This window comes from Haematobia irritans, chromosome 5, assembly GCF_050003625.1.
Source record: "Haematobia irritans isolate KBUSLIRL chromosome 5, ASM5000362v1, whole genome shotgun sequence".
In the NCBI taxonomy this organism is placed as follows: Eukaryota; Metazoa; Arthropoda; class Insecta; order Diptera; family Muscidae; genus Haematobia; species Haematobia irritans.
The window spans coordinates 171773488-171789179 of NC_134401.1; the positions used below are offsets into that span (position 1 = coordinate 171773488).

Below are 15692 nucleotides of genomic sequence, written 5' to 3' on the forward strand. Positions count from 1 at the left end.
TCACTTAGACTATTCAGTCCATTATGTAAACACAAGTGGTGAACTTCTCTCTTATCAATGAGTGTTGTCCGATTCTATGTTTAGCACAACGATAGTGACATTTGGAGTTTCGTCAAAATTGGGATTAAACCCATGACCCTTTGTGTGCAAGGCGGGTATCCTAGCCATTGTACTACGGTGGCTCTCTGGAGAAAATGTTACTGCTGGAAAGTAAAATCTCCTGGGTCATGACAATGAGAATCTGTGACTTCTCTAAGCTTCGTTGTAATCATCTAACAGGTAGTCCGACTGATCTTGATCTATGCGTAGAAAGGGCGTGGAAGCCAACAACTGAGAAAGTGACGGAATTATGGCTAGAGATATTGTGAAATTGAAGAAATTCCCACGCAGGAAGCTTATTTGAAAGTGGGACTGTAATCTGCCAATCCCAAGTACACCTTACGTATCTGTCACTTCTTTCTCTTTCATGGCTTCTTTATTAGAAATATTTTATGCAATTCCCTTTTGGATTTCGGTCTGCTTCAAATATTATCATTTTCCCTACTATCATTATGAATTTTATTTCCATATTTGGCCAATGTGATTGTCGTTGCCGTGGATATGAAGATAACTTAGTTGCTGAAGTTTTAAAAAGAAATTTTCGCAAATCGGCTTCCGTATAATATCCACGAAATTTTTAAAGAAATTTTCTATTAATCCATTTCGTAGAGTATCCTCCCCGTGTGACTGATAACGATACACGAACTTCAAAGGCCCTGCTTTCAATATGAGTAGGTTAGCCACTCTTCCTTCCACAAGGAGTAAACAAATATGGAATGTAGAACTCCCCTTTTTTTTCTTCACCAGATTTTTCTGTAGAGCTATTTCTTATTACTCCTTGATACATATGCTCCGTGGGAAGTTACTGATCTTGGAATCGAAAAAAAACTCTGTTGGTATGTAGGATCCACTGCGACGGCGATTTTATCACCGTCTGTGCTTTAGTGTAAAGTCTGCTCCTTCTGACCTTACTTTTACTTTACTGGTTTTCCAAAACCTATAGGCAAATTGGGACTATGGATGCTTGTAGTCATTCTACGGAATAAATGTATCTATAGACTAGGCTTTTTTTCCCGGGAACGGGATCCCGGGAATTCCCTGGAAATTGCAATTTTTTCGCTCCCGCTTTCCCGGGAATGAAGTGCGGGAATTCCCGGGAAATTTTCTTTACAATATTTTAAGTATAATAGAGGGTTTTATTTGGCAAATGACAGTTGAAATCTAGTTAATGTGGATTTTTGGAAGTGTAATGTGAATAACTATGGTACCACGTCGTAGTAGTTGCCTTGTGGAACATACATATTCGTGGGTTCTAATCCAGATTCCAACGGATTCCCAATTGTTAAAAAGAAGTTTGCACTTCCTAATTTATGATTGTCATATTTCTGTAACCCGACATTCCGATAGACTGGTAAACTGAGTAAACATCCATGCAATTGCATATTGCATGGATATTTTTTTATAAAATAAGAAAATTCCAACCTTTTTTTAAGATAGTTACTTTAATTTCAAATATATACCTTATACACATTAGGCTTGAAATCTATTAAAATTGGGTTTTATTTACAGGGCATACGACAATTGAAATCTAGTTAAAGTGGATTGTATAATGTGAATGCCGTATTACATGGATAATGTGAGTGCCGTATTACATGGTAGTGTTTCCCTTTTGGGAATATTGACTGAACATGTGCATTTAGTGACCCCGTTTAACGATGTTGAAATCGAAATAAGTTTCTTTCATTTCCAAACAGTTTTTTAGTGTTACAAAAAGTCCCACTATATTAATAGTGTTCTTCCGAAAACTTTACCGAAAGAGACTGCCTTAACCATTGTTAAAATGTTTTGTATTACAAAATATTTCGTATCGCCTAAACCGTAGCTTTAGGCGATTTCTAATTTATTCCAATGTATAAATGTACTCCAAATCAAAGAAGGTTTCCCTTTGACCGGGATCCCGGGAAATCCGAAAAAAATTCCCGCTTCCCGGGAATGCAAAAATTCCGGGAAAAAGAAAACCCAACTATAGACATAAAAAGGAATATGTGCCAATTTTCACATGGTATCTCCATAATAGATTATCATCCAAAAAATGGCCACGTATTTGGGGGTTTCTTAGTATCTAAAATTAAAGATGACTTTAATATAATTTCAATTTGTCAAGAAAAGTTTTCGTTTTCCTGTGTAAAACTAAATTTACCATATCAATTATTGCCTCTTGATTTAAAGAAAATTCGTATTCCTCATCCCCGTATTCAGTGGTATTGGAGTACATGTGCATCTATTCCCAGATGCATGTTTGTGTCAAGATACCATAGCATGGCAGGAAAGTAATTGCAATGAATGACTGTCTGACAAACAGTTAAATATGTGAAAAATGTAAATTATTCACCCTCTCCCCAACGCCTCCTCATGAGGCATACGAAGGCGGACACACGTGAGAGATGGAGGAAAAAAGTCAATGCAGGTCTAATTGAAGTCAATTAGAAAACATTTGTTTTGTCAGTGCCACCAACCACTTAAGGGAAATTGCCTCTCTGGCGTAGTTACATGCATTGCCTGAATAATTGTCGACAATTGGCCAGAGAGAAAGGGTGTTGTTCTATGGCATGATTTAAAATCAATTAATCAGATTTATGTCCCATACAGGCTAAAAGGTGATTTAACGCGGGTGAAATTTCGGGCAATTTAGAATAAAATGGGATTTCTGTTGTTCTGAACCTTTTAAATCCCCCGGATCTGATGGAATTAATCCAGCGGAATTATAAGTATTGACTATTAGAATTATCCCGTGATTGTAGGCGCTATACAAAGGCTGTATCAACTTAGCATATATTCCAGGAAAGTGGAAGGAGACAAAAGTTGTTTTCATTCGCAGAAACGAAAATCGAATATCCGTATTTAACACAGTATATTGGAAGCCAAGCATTCACACTTATTTGTGCGTAATACACTGCCTACCTTTTGTTCGTGCAAAAATTTCCATATATTCCAGGGGAGTGGAAGGAGACAAAAATTGTTTTCATCTCTAATGCTAAGTACTAAATTCGTTTCCGTGAAAAACGAATAGCCGTATCTATCACAGTGTATTGGAACCCAAGAATTCGCACTTATTTGTGCGAAATACTCTGCCTGCCATTTTTTGGTGGAAAAATTTCCAAGTTCCATCACTATCTGTTCGCAGTTATACATCCCAAACGTTTTTTATATAGGGAGTATAACAATTTTTTTTTGCGAAATTGTGTCATAGTACTAGGGTGTGAAGGATTTCCGACGAAACTGCTTATGTCATTATCCCATGTTGATCAATGGATGCTGAGGCTGATAGAGAAACTTCTAACGGAGAGACGTATTTTAGCCACCCTAAGGCAAGTAAACGATCAAAGTTATGTGAGCAGAGGCACTCCCCAAGGAGGAGTTCTATCACCTCTTTTTTGAAAGGATGCTATAAACAGTCTTCTAATTTCCTTAGGTTAGGTATAGGTTAGGTTAGGGTAGGTGGTAGAGGTGTGCACGTGACACGAAATTGTCGTGACTCACGAAAATTTTCGTGACTCACGCGTGAGTCGTGAGTCACGCTCATGGCAACGGCGTGAGTGTGCGTGAGCGTGATTAACAAACCAAAATGTCGTGCGTGAGCGTGAGTCACGAAAATATTATCTTCGTGAGTGTGCGTGAGTAAAGATTTACGCTCACGAAAATAATCCTGCTCACCAACATAAAACGCTTAAGAGTTAAATTCATTTACAATTTTAGTGACACCTGGGATGTTAAGCGTGTAATAACGCTCTCGATTTTAATAATGCTCATGTTTTCAGACGCGTCGCTAAGGTAAATTACTCAAAAAGTTGTTCGTGAGTCACGACATTTTTCGTGAGTCACGATATTTTTCCTGAGTCACGGTATTTTTCGTGAGTCACGACATTTTCGTGCGTGAGTGTGCGTGAATACAAATTTTCTTTTCGTGAGTGTGCATGAGCGTGAGTCCTACCAAACAATATCGTGCGTGAGTAAGATTTTTCCGTCGTGAGTGTGCGTGAGCGTGAGTAAAATATTACTCACGTGCACACCTCTAGTAGGTGGCAGCCCGATGTATCAGGCTCACTTAGACTATTCTGTCCATTGTGATACCACATTGGTGAACTTCTCTCTTATAAGTGAGTGATGTACGATTCCATGTTAAGCTCAATGACAAGGGACCTCCTTTTTATAGCCGAGTCCGAACGGCGTTCCACATTGCAGTGAAACCACTTAGAGAAGTTTTGAGAACCTCAGAAATGTCACCAGCATTACTGAGGTGGGGTAATCCACCGCTGAACAACTTTTTGGTGTTCGGTCGAAACTGGGTTTGAACCCACGACCCCATGTATGCAAGGCGGATATGCTAACCATTGCACCACCGTGGTTCCTTTCTAATTCCCTTCGATGAAGAAAGGATAAAAGTTTTGGCTTATTCAGTCAGGGGTAAATGTTTAGAGATCCTTTCGGATGACCGAGACAAATTTTGACTAAATTTTATTTCTATTGAAAATTTTGTCAAATTTTTAGTTCATTAGAAATTTTTGTCGAAATTTTATTTCTATAGAAAATTTTGTCAAAATTTTATTTCTATAGAAAATTTTGTCAAAATTTTATTTCTTTAGAAAATTTTGTCAAAATTTTATTTCTATAGAAAATTTTGTCAATTTTGTTAAAATTTTGTTATTTCTATAGAAAATTTTGTGAAATTTTTTTTCAATAGAAAATTTTATGAAAATTTTATTTCTATAGAAAATATTGTGAAAATTTTATTTATATAGAAAATTTTGTAAAAATTTGAATTCTTTGGAAAATTTTGTCAAAATTTTATTTCTATAGAAAATTTTGACAAAATTAGAAATTATAGAAATAGATTTTTTTTCCAAAAATTTTGTTAATTATAAATGTCTGTCAAAATTTTAGTTCAATAGAAACTTTTTGTCAAAATTTAATTTCTATAGGAAATTTAGCCAAAATTTTGTTTCTACAAAATTTTATTTCTTTAGACATTTCTGTCAAAAATTTTATTTCTATAGAAAATTTTGAAAAAGTTATCGATTTGGCGAAATGGACCAAAATCAACAAAATTCCATTTGGTCCGACCATCGGACCAAAATTAAATATTAAATTTTGTTTTGACAAATTTTGGTCCGATCGGACCAAAATGGCAACCCTGCTCGGATTTGTATTGGATAGGCGACTGTATTTTAAGCTTAATATTGAAGAAAGGACGAGAAAAGCCCCGGTAGCCTGGAATTCGTGCAAAAGGCAATACGTACCAAAGCGTTCATTCTATTGATTTTATTCTTCGGGGTGGCCATTTTCCGGGCTACGGTGGTGGCTATTCGCAACACAAAGAAAAAAAATCCAATAACAATTTTGCGATAGTTATGTTCCCGTAATTTCAATATTAGGCGTTTACGACATATTAGTTTATTGCCCTTTCATCAGACGGATAGGAAAAGTACTTGCTGACCCCTCATCAATCCGAAGAAGGGTGTTGTAACTCATAGAGGGACAATAAGAGCGAAATTCAAATTTCCTCAAAAGATTTCTTGGATGTATGATGTCCACACCAACCCTCATCATTTTCCACATTTATGGAGAAGTGCCTCCAGATTAGATTTCTACGGCCAAGGAGGCACCCAAATTCGTTACAACTCCTATCAGAGTATCAAGATTCTTGGTTGACACCCAATTTTTTGGGAAGAAAACTTCAAGACAACGGTGACCAAAGGTAATCTCGGCACTGTATGTCCTTCGCTGCTTGATCTAGGATATTTTCTTCACGGATGGGTCTTTTCAGCCGTTGCTTAATAGATTGGGGTTTGTCTAATTATGGTATGTCTATTGTGGTCGTGGCTCTGCATTTGGTATACTCAGTTTCATGTCGGCTTTCGAATATGCAGAACAAAAACATATCCCAAGGATCGCAATTTCAATGGACACACAAAGTCGTATCCTAGTTATGGAGAGAGAGCAGACACGACATTTTATAGATTGAAAATTCCACTTTTCGGGGGCATGATTCCACCTCGTCGTAGAACTTGACTGTATTATTCAGTCTGGAATTGAAAGGAATGAGTTGGAGGACACCCTATAGGACCACCCATGGTATATGGATGGTGCTACCAGCACGATCTTTGACAAGACACAACTTCGAATATATACATAAGACCACCATCTATTCCCTAGGTTGGGTTAGGTATAGTGACAGCCCGCTTTTCTAAGCTCACTTAGACAATTGAGTCCTTTGTGATACCAAAAGCGGCGAAATTCCCTGAGCCAAGATTTGAAACACTTAAAACTACCACCAATACTGAGAGGTGATAATCCATCGCTGAAATACTTTTTGGTGTTTGGCGGGAATCCTAATCTTTACACCACGGTAACGGCATTCTGTTCCCTTACAATAATGGTTCTTCTTCGGGTGTGGGATTCATTGGATGTCAGGGCCACCGGATACATATGTCAACAATGTTTAAAGTTAGTGAGATGCCGGATAATTTCCAGATATTTCGAAATTATGGACATATTGGTGAGTTCGTTAACACCTGAATGGTTCCCGGAAAAGCTCCATCCATAGATGGCTTTCTACATTGTCTGATTCATCAGACAATTCTTTTATTTTTCTTTTATTATTTCTATTTTTCTGTAGGTAGTCCACCTTTGAAATCCAAATAAATAATAACAATAAGAAGATTTTGTGTCTTCTCTCAAAATTCCTACCATACCAAATCATCATTTCCAGAAGTCCCATTAACCATTGACATATTTCGTTCTGGAGAAATGTGAACAAAAAGTTCTCATAACTTCCAAAGGTTGTCATTTGTAGGCAACGATGTGAGACAATGACAAAAAGTATGACTTTTGTGAAGTACTCTGACTCTTGCGGCTAACTAACTGTTGGCCCCGTTAAGTACACACGTTCCTCTTGCTTGGCCTCATAATGGCAGCAATAGCAAAAGCAGCAGCAATAACAACAACAACAACAGCAGAAAATAGGGTTTGCGTGTTGCAATGACATTGTAGATTATAATTTGTACAAATCATGAGATTCAACACGCAAATTATGTTGTTTTTTTTTGTATTGTTTGCTTTACTATCTACTCAAAGCAAATGAGGAAAAATAAAAGGAAAAGGCAAAACTATTGCAAATACAAAACAGCCCATAAAAGTTGTCGAGGCAATTTTCTGGGATGCAAAAATCTGTGGGCCGGCAAAAAAAGATGCCACGATAATAATGCGCTAGGAAAACAAAAACAACTCACGGCCCAACCATACAGGTAGGGCTAGAAATTGCTGTGAATGTCGTCTTTGGTTTCTTAGCCAGTTTGCCGTTTAATTAGCAACTCATTGTAAATTCGTTAAGAAACAAGAATCGAACGAACCTTGCCAAGACGAAATGAAATGAAGCAAGAATTTGCCAAAGGTTGTTGAATTGCCCTGAGCTTTTTGTGGCTTTGGCTAAAACGCGAAAATCCAGTCAAGCGTAATATTACCAAGAGTGATGATGTTCACGTCATTGCCTTCAGCGAATTCGTTTTTCTTTAGATTTCTCGTCTACGATGATGATGATGATTCTTCAATAATGAGGTAATCATTGAGTTGGAAAGAAAAATAACGGAAAACGGTTACTCGAAAATTCAATTAAAGTTTGTGGAAGGAAATTATGTTTAAATATTTAATTGCAAATTAATACAAAATATATGGACATAGAAAAAAAATAATTAAAATAATAAAATTAATTAGTAAAGCCAGTGGGCTAGTAGGGATGCTTGTAAGCGTCCACGGATCTATTTAAAGTCCTTGCAATATACCATTTGGAAAAAGACGTGGTAACACTCATGAATATCTGATATAAAGGGTGATACGGTCAAAATTTGGTCAAGGGAAAACGCGTGTAAATCGGTGAAATCGTTTATTGAAAAAATCAAATTAAATTTCTTTTTCAAGTTCAATTAGTATAAAATTCAGGAAAAATATTCAGTTAGGCTTTCGCTTTTCCAAATCCGAATTGCCGGGCCTCACGCTTGACCCCTGCCATCAGATTTTGTACAGCCACCTTGTCCACCTTCTTCGCAGCAGAAATCCAGTTTGCCTTGAACTGCTGCTCGTCCTTAGCAGTTTTTTGGTCTTCTTAAGGTTCCGCTTGACAATAGCCCAGTATTTCTCAATTGGGCGGAGCTCTGGCGTGTTGGGAGGGTTCTTGTCCTTGGGAACCACCTGCACATTGTTGGCGGCGTACCACTCCATGGCCTTTTTACCGTAATGGCAAGATGCCAAATCCGGCCAAAACAGTACGGAACAACCGTGTTTCTTCAGGAAAGGCAGCAGACGTTTATTCAAACACTCTTTCACGTAAATTTCTTGGTTGACAGTCCCGGAAGCTATGAAAATGCTGCCACAGGTACAGATGGCTTGCCAAACCAGATATTTCTTTGCGAACTTTGACAGTTTTATGTGCTTGAAAATATCTGCTACCTTTCCCCTTCCTTTTGCTGTATAAAACTCCTGTCCCGGAAGCTGCTTGTATCGGCTTTGACGTAGGTTTCGTCATCCATTACCACGCAGTCAAAATTCGTCAGCATCGTCGTGTACAGCCTCCGGGATCGCGCTTTGGCCGTCGTATTTTGTTTATCATCGCGATTTGGAGTCACTACCTTCTTGTAAGTCGATAGTCCGGCTCGTTTTTTGGCTCGATGCACGGTTGTAGACGATACACCCAGCTTATTTGCGGCATCTCGGAGAGAGAGGTTAGGGTTTCGCTTGAAACTACCGGCAACTCTCTTTGTCGTCTCAGCGGCTTCCGGTTTTCGATTTCCGCCCGATCCAGACTTCTTGGCTGTCGACAAACGTTTCCCAAACACTTTAATTACATTTGTAACGGTTGATTTGGCAACTTTTAGCGATTTTGCCAGCTTTGCGTGCGAGTAGCTCGGACTTTCGCGATGCGCCAGCAAAATTTTGATACGCTGATCTTCTTGCTGGGACGGCATTTTGACAACTGAAGAGTGAATTCCAAAATCAAAATAGGAGCGCCATTCTACACACACACACCTTCGAAATGAGGGGTGTTCAGGTTTTTTAAATGCAAAATTGAAAGAAATACGTCAAGTTTATATTGACCAAATTTTGACCGTATCACCCTTTATGGTAACTGAAACGCTCCGGTGATGGTAACTCATTATTCTCATGCTAAGAGTATGGAACCTATGCTCTTGGTAAGCATTTTGTCACCTCAACTACTTGCCCAGGTTTTGCTGGGATCGTTCATATTGGTCCACGATATTTTTTGACTAACATAACGAAAATTGTTTATTTTTATTTCAATTCAATTTTATTTATTAATTACATACCAACCAACATGATTACATTCATAAAGCTAGTAATCGATCGTTCTGTGGTAAATATTTAGTGGGTTACAATATTATTGTAAATTGTCATTAGTTGAATGCAACCATTCGTTATTTAAAAAGAAATCATATACAAATCAATTAAATCATAACAACGAACAGTTTCATAGTATTTATGAAATTATTTCGGTGGTTCTGCATTCGCTAATATTACGATAGTATTTATACTAGTGTAGATAGAAGCTGTTAAAAAAAAAACTTTCACTTTCAGCGTGTTAAGAGCTCCACCATTCTTTTTTCAATTCCCGATTAAGTTCTTTTGGACAACCCTTAGCTTAGATTAAGAGGAGAATACGGATTTCTTCGTATTATACGACATACACCTAATCCAGGAATCGGTTTGTTGCACGCTCTAGATTCTGTGCTATTTTAATAACTCTTTGTTCTCGACGAATTATTTAATTTTCTTCCATATTACTCTCTTCAATCGGCATAAATTAGGTTAGTTGTCGACTCCTAGATGTTGGGGCCTGTATCTTGTAAATGACGGACAGTAACACAAATGATTTTACTGATCATACAGCGAAACCTTTCAAACTTAGATACTCTGAAAACCGGACACTTCTCAAAAGTGGACAATTGTCGTGGGACGCTTGCCATATTAGCACACTAAAATTAACCTCTCATAAATGGACACTTCGCAAATGTGGACAAAATTTTGGCGTCCGGTGGATTTTTGCGATCTTTCACTATACTGTATAAACTATCATTTACTACACCCATATGGTGCAAGTTGGTCGCCATGATTCCAACAGTATTACCGATCGTAGCCCCACTCATATGATCTTCATGGTCTTTCTGACAACTTCAATGTAACACAGTTCCTGTTAAGTTCGTTTTGCCACGTCGTTATCTCGGACCGAGTAGCTCCATAAGGCTTGGGGTTATTCTAGATTATTTCCCCAGTTTCTCTGCCAATTTATCGTTCGGTCATTAACATACTCTTTTCCATCTATGGATGCTATAGCTCGTATCAGTGTTGCCAGAAGTAGGGTAAATTTCCCACATGTAGGTTTTTTTCTAATATTTAGCATCTTGTAGGGACGTAGGAGCAAAATGTAGGACTTTTCCACTCAACACAATTTTAATAAATTTTACATTTTGGTGGCTCTAGAGGAGGAAATTAGAAGCCGGTAAGGCTTGATCTTTAACAATGCGTAGTAACCACGGTGCCGTAAAAAATTTAGCAACATTAAAAAAAAATCTTACCACAAATTTATTGTCAAAATTTTATTTCTATAGAAAATGTTGTAAAAATTTTATTTCTATAGAAAATTTTATCAACATTTTATTTCTATAAAAAAAATTTGTTAAAATTTAACTTTCATAGAAATTGTTCTCAAAATTTTATTCCTATAGATTTTGTTCTCAATTTTTTTATAGAAACTTTTTCTACATTGGGTCTCGATAATACTTGGAATCCAAACTGGGGACGTACAGTCGATAAGAGCACGACCAATAGACTCGTAGGTCTTTTGAAGGATTGGTTCACAATGAGTCTCAGCATCCTCTACTTGCAGTGAGAATGCTGATGGGAAATGTGGATCTTCCGTAACGATCGTCCATTGAAGATCCCCCTATCGATATCACGCTATTTCGAGATCCAAGAGACATTTAATTTTCATTTTTGTAGGCAGTACTGAAAAATAGTTTGAGATTTCTATGTGATGGTTTACAGTCGAATTGCTTGACTTTAAGTACAAAATGAACCCGCTGAAATACTTAAAAAAAGCCTATGAGAAGAATGCGTCACACAGTTGAAATTTGGAGCTCGGCTTTTTGTATTATATATGTTCAATAAATAAATAAAATAAAAAAATCCAAAAGTTAATTCCTTTCTTAATATGTTATTCAGCAAATTCCTTGCGAGATTTTGTCATTTTCTAAGGGCGATTTATTTTTGAAAAAAAAAAAAATATGTTGTTTTTTCTTCATTGTATTTTCGCCCAAATGATAATGTCTGTCCAAAATTATTTTTAATTCATAATATTGTGAGGGATATATGACCCAAAAGCTTCATATTCTACAATCAATTTCGAGAATGTTGCACTTTTTATTTCAATTCGAAATCGCCATAAGAAAGTAAAAATGGGGTTTTCCTTTTTCAAAGTTTCCCTTATTTAATTTTTGTAGGAGTTGTTATGTTCTAAGTTTATGCTTTTCCTGGTCATTTTAAGTTATGTTAATACTTTTCGTAAAGCAATAGTTTTTTTATAAAATGTTGTCCGCATATAAACATTTAATTGAAAGCTTTAAATATACAGAGAACTATTGTTTCAATTATGTTTGCATATTGTCCAAAGTCCTAAAATCGTAGAATGTATGTTGACTTTAATCCTTCACTGTATGTATTCCTAGTCTTACGCTTTGTAGCCATGCTATAAAGAAAGACAATCCTCGTAATATTTTTTCTTTTTATTTCAATTTACTTTTGTCATGGATTATTTAAGTACTTATTTTACTATTCTACTATCTATTTTATTTCTGTTTCCATTTTCTCTTGTATTATGGATACAGGTCTTTTAATTTTGTCTTGTTGCATTAATCCATCTACTTCATCATCGCCATCATCATCAGAGTAATGTTAAATTTTTTCATTTGTTACAACCATCCATGGAAAAATTTTATGTACATACTCTACTACTACGTGGATTTAGTCCAGCAAACATTCAAGCATATAACTATTTGGCTGATGGACTTGAATTACCTAAAAACTAAAGAAAAGGGCACCGTTGCCAAATTTCAAATTTATCTAAAGCTTGTACGTAATTTGCGCGCAATGAAAATGAGCGCAAAATAAAATCCAAAGCACAAAACAAATGCACACACACACACGCACACACAGACATTCAATGTGACCATAAAAGTCATGTATTTTTTACTACACTACATTATGACTTTGGCAATTGTGTTTGCCAAAGAGAAAGAGAGTACTTGGGAGACTAGATTTCATTACTCAAAAATTCAATTCGCCGCATTTTATGTGAGATTGTGTGCGTGTTTTGAGAGTAGAGTGAAGATACTATTGGATGATTTCTTTCAATTATTCTCTTTCGCTCACCGATTCACTTTCTCTCGTTGTTTGGCGTTTGAGAAAAAAGGTCATAATATTAAAAACACTCAAATACAATACCACCACCATTGCCACCCCACCAATATGGATGAATGTGTGCGTGATTAAATTGCTAGGTTGCCAAATTTCATTTGGCCCATCTCAGCGATAACTACAGCCGTTGTTTGCTGGTTCTGCGATTGTAATAAAAAATGGTGCTGAATTGGAAGAAAGAACGCTTACTGCTCTAGCCTTATCGCTCAATGGAACTTTATTACTTTTAGCGATTTTTAGCAAATCATAATCTTTATCGACAAATTGCCCTGCCACTTGGCTAGGCAGACAGACTCTGTCATGGACTAGCTCGCTCACACATCCATCCATCCAGTGTGGCGTTCGTTTGTCCATACGTCATTTGTTTATTTATTTATTACTTTATAATGATGATGATGACGACGATGATGTGAGAAGTTTATTTGGAGTGCCATGTGGATGGAGCGGACCCAATGAATGGAGTGTGGCTGACTAGCTTTCTGTTTGTCTGGCGGTGCTTTGCTTTGTGGTGTCAATCTTAGCACTACATCTGGATGAAATTATGTTATTGCTGTTCTCCTCCTGCTCTTTGGCACCACAACCAGGCTATGTGGATGTGTGGATGATGGGTGCCAGTTGGTGCTTGCCACTGTTGTCGATTGCGATGGAGACGTCAATGTTGCGATGTGGAACGTCATTCATTCATTCATTCACTCGAATAATGAGGAGCACCTCCTTTTGTTTTGCTGCTGCTGGTGCTGCTTATTAGTTTGCTGAAAAAACACAAACTTAATATTTTGTAATACTTTGTTATTTTATTTATGGATTTTTTTTGTGAGTGTGTGTGTGTGTGTTTGTGCGTGCTTTGCTATAGCCAATATTTATTATGAAACCACATGTTTGGCGTTGTTTTTTATTGTTTTTGCTATTAATATTATTTATTTATTATGTCTGTATTATGGCATTTCTAATGGTTTTCAATTTCATTAAAGCGTTTTTTTCGTCTTCTTCATCGGCCCCACATCCATCCATTGCAAGCCAACCAACAGTCATCCAGTCGACAGTTAGACAGCAGGTTCATTAAAGTAGTTTCTTTGGTAATAAATTTTCATTACAACATTTTTCATTTTCACGCTTCTTCCAGTTTAACGACAGCTATAAATCTGCAAAATGTTGGCGATACTGCTGCAGATACTGAAGGTAAAATTTTGACAGCAAATTTGATGCCATCATCTTACGAAAACGCTCAAGAGTGACATCGGGACTATGAACTTTTGAAATTTCTGGGGGATGGGATAAATGTTAATTAACTTTTTGGCGAATTGTTGGGTACGATTTAAGTGTTCGTTACTAGGGGAGGAGAACTATGAATAGACGACGATACTAATTTCACAACCATCGATAGTTGACGACAGTCCCGTCTAGAATACAGAGGTGTCTAATATCACCGTTACTATTCGCATTATATATAAACGATCTGAATGAATAGTTGGAAGGAGGGCTAAGTATAGAGGAACTAAGCGTAAGATAATTAACTTGGAAGAATGTTGCAAAAAATAGTCTGCAAAGTCCAAAGTTATGGTATTCCTAAATGACATTAGGCTATCTGTACAGAAAAATGAAATTCCATGGCGAGGCACTAGAAGTTGTATCAGAATACAAGTACCTGGGATTCATACTAACTCCGCAAATGAAGTTTAAACAAGTATAAACGGCCGTAAGTTCGGCCAGGCCGAATCTTATGCACCCTCCACCATGGATTGCGTAGAAACTTCTACGAAAGACTGTCATCCACAATCGAATTACTTGGGTTGTGGTATCTTAAATCGTTTTCTAAATTGTGAGTTAGTCCATACGTGGTATATATTAGACAAAAAAGGTATGTGTAGGTAAGTCTACAAATAATTACGAATCGATATGGACTTTTGCAAGGTACGTAGGGAGCCAGAATTGATATATGGGGGTCGCTTATATGGGGGCTACATACAATTATTGATCAGATCGGATGAATTTTGCTTCTCCAAAAGGCACCGGAGGTCATATCTGGAGATCGGTTTATATGGGTGCTATATCCCTGCCAACATTTTTTGAATTTGGGGACTCTTTTGAGAATCCCCACTACGTCGAAAACAATCATATACGACATCAAAAACTCGTCGGAAAAGCGCCGTCACTATTGACAAGTTGTACCACGCCAAGTTACTACAAAAATGTTTCGCATGAGTGCAATTATTAGGTGCCTTTATAGATCAATTTAGAACGACGCCAATAAGGGACCCTCCAAACAATCAGAAAAAGTGAATTTTAAGATAGTTGTAAAAGAATCATTGTGGTCGAGTAAAACACGTTTGTTTAGATATTTATTAATTTGATTAAACATTTACAAATTCTTAAAAATATAATATTTATACCACTATCACATTACATTTAACATAATTTTTGGCATTAATGATGATGTTGAGTTACAAGTAGCGAGTTACATGTTGCTGCGTCTATCAACCAGTGTTTTTATTCCATGGAGGCAGCGTGTCTGTAAAATATCTGAAAAACAATCACTTTATTCCATTTGGAAAATCACCAAATTGTTCACCAATATACCTTTCACAATTTTAAGCGTATAATCTATGTTTTCAGAACTTTATTTTCGTTTTTATTTAATTAAAATATAACAAGCTGGTTGCGCTTGGCGTTTCACAAAAAATGGCTTTTTTAACAGTAGGGATGGCAAATTAATTGCATGTACTTTTTGATGTACCTTTTCATGATGGTTGAAGTGACATTTACGAGTCTGTGGTAACGATGAGGTTGAAATGGAACTTTGAAATGCTGGCAGGGATATAATTATGGACTGATATGAACCAATTCTTGCATGGTTGTTGGATACCATATACTAACATCACGTACAAAATTTCAACCGAATCGAATGAATTTTGCTCTTTGAAGGGGCTCCGGAGGTCAAATCTGGGGATCGGTTTATATGAGGGCTATATATAATTAAGGACAGATTTCGACCAATTTTTGCATGGCCATTAGAGACCGTATACTTACACCATGCACCAAATTTCAGCCAGATCGTAAGAAATTTGCTTCTCTTAGAGGCTCCGCAAGCCAAATTGGGAGATTGGTTTATATGG

At 36.8% G+C, this 15692-nt stretch overlaps 1 long non-coding RNA gene across 1 annotated transcript; it reads right to left on the minus strand.

Moving 5' to 3' along the window:
• Nucleotides 1-14885: 14885 nt before the first annotated feature.
• Nucleotides 14886-15339, minus strand: LOC142241714 (uncharacterized). The gene is made up of 2 exons (XR_012723775.1): nucleotides 15157-15339; nucleotides 14886-15099 (listed from the first exon to the last, which is right to left on the minus strand). It is a non-coding gene; the product is annotated as an uncharacterized LOC142241714 (long non-coding RNA).
• Nucleotides 15340-15692: the final 353 nt, after the last annotated feature.